The sequence below is a fragment of the Motacilla alba genome, chromosome Z, assembly GCF_015832195.1.
Source record: "Motacilla alba alba isolate MOTALB_02 chromosome Z, Motacilla_alba_V1.0_pri, whole genome shotgun sequence".
Lineage (NCBI taxonomy): Eukaryota > Metazoa > Chordata > Aves > Passeriformes > Motacillidae > Motacilla > Motacilla alba.
This window is the reverse complement of record NC_052046.1, coordinates 70,348,999-70,354,794: the sequence shown is the minus strand read 5'-3', so window position 1 is coordinate 70,354,794 and position 5,796 is coordinate 70,348,999.

The window sequence follows — 5,796 nt, the reverse complement described above, 5'->3', positions numbered from 1 at the left end:
TTGTACAAATTTTCATTTCTAGAACGTGCCCATTTTTGTATTCTGTAGATGAATGATCTGGTTTTATAGAATAAATGGGGGTTTTTTCTTAAGGTTTTGGAAGAACTCTCAAGTTTCTTTTTATCTGCATTTTACATCCAGCCTTTATACAGATTTAATTTATTATTATTTCCTAAATACTTAGAGAAAAAATATAAAAAAAAATTATTCCTTTGGGATATTGTGATTAATATTCTTAGAAAGAAAACCTTGTTGAGCAAGTGTGAAAACACAGAAAGAGGGAAACTACTATAAAAGTCTTTCAAAACAGGGCATGTAATGAGGACTGCAGAACTGAGTCATTCCTCCAAGGGCGATTTCTTCAAGAACTGCCAAGATACTTCCTTAAATCCAGGGAAATGTGGCCTGCAGCCACACCAAGTACAGCCAAAGCAAATGAAAACCCTTTGGATAAGAGGGAATTTTGTCAGCGCCATCAATCTGCCTGGATAACTGAGGGATGCCCATTGTCCTGGCAGCGCATTCCTCAATATTTGCGGTGTCTTTTCTCCCAATTTCTCTGAAGTGAATAAGCAGCTGCCATTGCTTTACCATTAACTTAAGCTCTTAGGGGAATTAGCAAGCACCAGAAATGTTTTTTGTAGCTGAGCAGGACTTGAGTTTCCCAAATCTTCTACAAAGCAGAAGGGAACCCTACAGTTACTTGTGCTAATGGTAAGGAAGGGTTTCATGAAAGCAGGTGAATGAGAGCATTGCAGTATGCAACTTCCACATTCAAGAAAACAGGAGTGCACTTAGAATAAAAGATATGAGGCTAGCATAACATCAGAACAGGATAAAATGAAATCACTAGACAGGAAGTTCTGTAGGGGAAAAAAAGCCATTTCTGATAGACCTGCATGCATTTGCAAGCTAAAAGAGAAAAAGAAAGGCAGAGGTAAAAGGGAATGAAGATTTTAAATTGCACTGTGCAGAAGAGACACAGGAACCAGCAGTGTAAACACAGCTGAAAGATTCAGCTTGGAGTTGGATATGAGTGGAATCCATTCACTGAAGGATTCTGGTGCACGTGAGTGCAAAGACTGAGGAAAAAAAGGAGAAAAAAATTAATTTCTGAAAGCCGTTTAGATTCCTGGAAGCATTGTGTGGAGAGCTGAAAAGCTAAAGCCTCAGAGAATCTGACCCTGAAACAGCCCCAAATGGATTGATAAGGTATTATGGGCACATCTCTGGTGTTTTCAGAGTCAATGGAACTGACAATGAGTCAGAAATTAGGAAATAAGGAATGTCAACCCAGATTTTATCTCCATTACTTTAAGAACACCTTCAAAAGGCACTTTAGGAACTGAGCACTAACATTCTCACCCTGCTCTATTTACTTGACATTTGAATTCAGGCTGGTAGAAGGAGAGGTCTTGGCCCTAATTTCTCCCCAAGTTGCCTGTTGCACTTTCAGGTTAGGAGTACATGTAAAATTCAGCTCATCACTCTCTCTATCCGTGAATATTCCTGGTGAACTGACACACAGAAATGTGGCCATTGAATCAGGGACAGAAAGAAAGACTCCAGTCTTCAGAAGGCGAACAGAAGGTGTTAATAGAAAGTAGCACGTCTTTTATAACCCGACTCACTAAGCTGAGACTTGATTGGTCTCAAAGTGAAAACCTCTCACACTATTGGTGAACTATGAAGAGCACACTCGGGAGAATCATATCTATAAACAACAGGTGCAGAAAGAGAGATAATAATTATTTGAATTCTTTTCTTTCAGTTTGCCAGGCTCAGACTGGGAGAAATTTTCTCTGTTCTTTCTTGGACTGAACTGAGAATATCCACTGAGAAACATCCTTTTTCTCTTTGTACCTTCCTAAGGGGTGCCCTAATGAACAGGAGACTTGCACAAATCCCACAGAAATTCACCACAATTGCTGAAATTACCTCTCACTTGCATGACCAAAGCTTCTGAGAAAAGGCTTGACAGGATCACTGAACAAACTCAAGCTTGGAAGAGAAACATGCATTTCAGCACTGATCAAGGGCAAAGAAAAAGAAATGCTGTACAAATTCCAGGTGGAAGATAAGGAGAAAGACAGGAAGCACAGGAAGAACAAGGCCCTGTCAGATGACCTGTGGAAGGTGACTTTGTGCCCTAGCACTGTTTAACAAGGTTCCCCGCCATTGGTGCAGGCAGCTGGAGACGTAAATCCTGATTGCCTTGGGGACCACAGTCTTGGTTAGTGCAGAGGTGGTTCAATAACGTGACATGAGGGAGTTCCCTCAGAGCAACTGGGATGCCTGGAAGAAGTGACCAGCTCAGCACAGCCCGGCCCGCTCGGCTGCTTTTTCCTTCTGACCCTCCTGGGCAGGCTCTGAGATTTCCTCTTCCCTGATGGAAGTGCAGCTGCTGCCAAGGGAAACGTCCCCATACTGACTCAATGTTCCCTTTGCTTGCCACATGTCCCATCTGCTGTCCCTGCCCAGGAGAGCTGCTCTGCACGGGAGGAAGAGACCCAGGGAGAGCCTGGGAACATCGGTGGCTGCAATCCCTCCTGATCTAGTGCTGTTCATGGATGTGTAGGCTTAGACTTGGACAGTTACAAGTATAGGGCTATTTACATCCATTGACTGGTATTTGTATAGGGATGTTATGTACGTCTATTGTTATATTGATGCATGTCTATTCATCTGTTTACATCTGTAGGTAAATTTACATACTTGTACAGCTGTGTAGCAGCTGTGTACTTCTCTTGCTGGGGTTGTATGGATTTTTTTTTTTGGCCCGTTGATATTTGTGTATTTATAGACAAGTTTGTTATGTGTGTATCATAGTGTCATGTTATATGTCATGAAATATGAAATACACATTTACATCTCAATATTGTTATGGGTATATATGTATTTACTGCCATTGAATTATCTATGGAGTTGTATAGTTCTAAAATTCTGTTTATTTAGTTCTGGATCTGAGATTCTTTAGAGAGGGATATTGATGTTTCTGTATTTGTATATGGGCTGTACGATTGTAGTAATATGTAATAAATTGAATTGTTAAACTTCATATTTGTGTAGAGGGAGTTGTTGCAGAGGGTTGCAATAAATTAATTTTTTAACTGAAGTGGATAACTGTATATATTTACATGGCACGGTTGTCACAATAAATTAGATTTTAATCTTCAATTGCTATTTGTATCAGCAGCACAGGTGTTGCAGCACAGCTGTTGCAATTTAAAGTAAATTTCATTATTTAACATAAGCTGATGTTTGCGTACTTGTACATTAGTAGTGCAGGTGTAAGTAGCTGCAGAAAATGCAATGTTTCAACTGAAGTAAGTGTCGATTTGTGCTACCCAAAGCCAGGAGCAGATGTAGATGCTGGAGGATTTTGGGCATGAACATCTCTGGCCATGGCCAGCACATGCCCCACTTGCACTCAGGCTGGGCAAGGGCAGCGCAGATTTGGGCTGGCAGCGGAGCCACACGTTGGCTCAGAACTCGCTGCAGATGCCTGCTGAGGAAACTCCAGGACTCCACTGAGCACAGAATCCAAGCAGGAGCCACCCAGGCTCACAGCAGGACAAATCCCCCCCCTGCCACAGGCAGCTCTTTAGGAAGCGCTCCAAGTGTCCCTCTGAAGCTCATCCCAAAGGCCAGAAGCCAACAGGGATCCTGAGCCAGCTGCGCTGCCTTTGTCAGCACTTTGGCAAATGAGCTGCAGCAAGGGGGAGGCAAGAGTGACTGTAACTGCTGCAGGCTAGGCATGAAGGAAGGGCCATGGACACAAGTGCGGAGATGCCCCCAAATCCAGAAGGAGGCTGGAGAAGTGGGAATCAGCAAGTTCTCACAGGCGCTGACATGATGGAAGCCCTTTGTGTTGAAGTTCCCTGGAGGAACTGCCAGGGGAGTTGCTGCTAGGATCAGCAGTAGCAGAAAGCAAAAATTTGCAAACACTAGGAGATGATCTATATGCCCCACAAGCAATGGCTTCAAAGCTGATCTCATCTATTCCTTATATTATATTATATTACATTACATTAATCAAAATATACATTATATATTATGCATGAATTTAATGCACATGTATTTTTGGACAATTTTATTTTTTGATATATATTTTCATTTAGGATATATATTTGAAATAGTCTTCCAGCTGGGGAGAGTGAAGATGTAACAGCAGTCCAAAACCTTCTGCCCACACAGCAGTCAGCCCCTGGGTGTCTGCATGCACACCCACCCACTGTGCTTGCTCTTCTCAGCATCTCAGGGCTGCTGTTTGCACAGAATTGGGATGAATTTAAGTCGACAGCGCCACGGGTGGGGTGTCCAGCTTGTCATGAACACTCGTGTGGCAAGGCACAACACAGAGCTCTCCAATCACATTACCACAGGTCCTTTCATTCCTGCTTGGCACTGAGGAACTCTTAAAAGCACCAAAGACACAGAAAAGAGGTGGGGAAAATGGGCATCATGCTACTGCTGGAATCCTCATGGACGAAAATCTTTTGGGTTTCTTAAGGTTGTATCTTGCCAAAAGCTAGGAAAAAACCCTACTGCTCAGCACCCAGTAGCACAATTGTGAATGGTTCCCGTGACTTGGCAAAACTGGGGTGTTAACAGTGGACTCCGTCCTTGGTTCAAATCACCTGCCCTCACCTGCAGACAAAAGCCCTACCAGCAGCAGAAGCTACATCAGTCAATTTTCTCAAAAAAGCTGTGTTCAATTTGGGAGAGGAAAGGAAAACACCTCAGACACTGTGGATCAGTGGCAAGACTCTGAGAAACCCTTCCAAAGCAAAGGGCAGCAGCTTCTCTCTAGGACACTCCTTGTGCTCCAAGGCAGCCGGGCTGCCCTGGCTGCCCAGGACCCTGCGCTCCGCGGGCTCTGCAGAGCTGCACAGCGGGGAGGCAGCTCCGGGCACCTCAGCCGCCGGGCAGGAGTGGCTTCTTGCTCTGGAGGGCTGCCAGTGGGCAAATGCAGGGTGCGTGCCTTCTGCTCTTGGCCCTAGCCCAGCCTTGCAGGGCTAATCCTGTTCCCTGTCTCAAATGTGCTAACGACCGACTTGTTGGTTTCCAGCTCTGCACAGGTGGGAGTTGCACCACAAACTACTGAAGGACTAAGGCCTGAACAACAGAGCCTGACTGAAGCCTCAACAACAGGACCTGAGCCAAAGCTGCCCTTTAGATGACCTTTCCAACCAAATGTTCTATGTATCTGCTCCTTAACCAAGTATTACTATCCAAAGCATCGATGGAAGGCGTCTTGGCCTTTCTGCATTAGGAAAGTGGACAAGGCCACAGCTGGCCTTGGTTCCTCCTGGAGCCCTGGGCAGGCTGGGGCAGAAAACCAAGAGGAGAATGAAACCAGGTGTCCCCCCAGCAGAAGCTCTGGCACGTTGCTTGTCCAGCTCAATCAAAGCCGGGCTACTCTCACAGCGCAGTCGGAAGCCTCGTGGCCGGCAAAGGCGGAGGCACCGCAGGATTTCCCGGTTCCTGGCCCTGGCTCTCCAGGGCTTGGCTGGGACAGCTTCCCCCAGAGCTGGTGTGCGGCTCTGGATGAAGGGGAAAGCATAGGGGTATGTGGTGATGTATCTTTCCTCATCACTAGAGGCAACCTTTTGCTGAGGTGCATTGCTTAGCTTATCCTTTCCTGACTCCTTTTTGTGCTTTTGCATTACAGTACATTACACTCTTCCTTCTGTTGGTGTCTGTGTCTGCATCTCTGACCCTCCCCACCATCAAAAGAAACACACAGCCTGAGACCTGCCTCTCTGCCAGCCCACCTCTTGGAAAACACCCGTG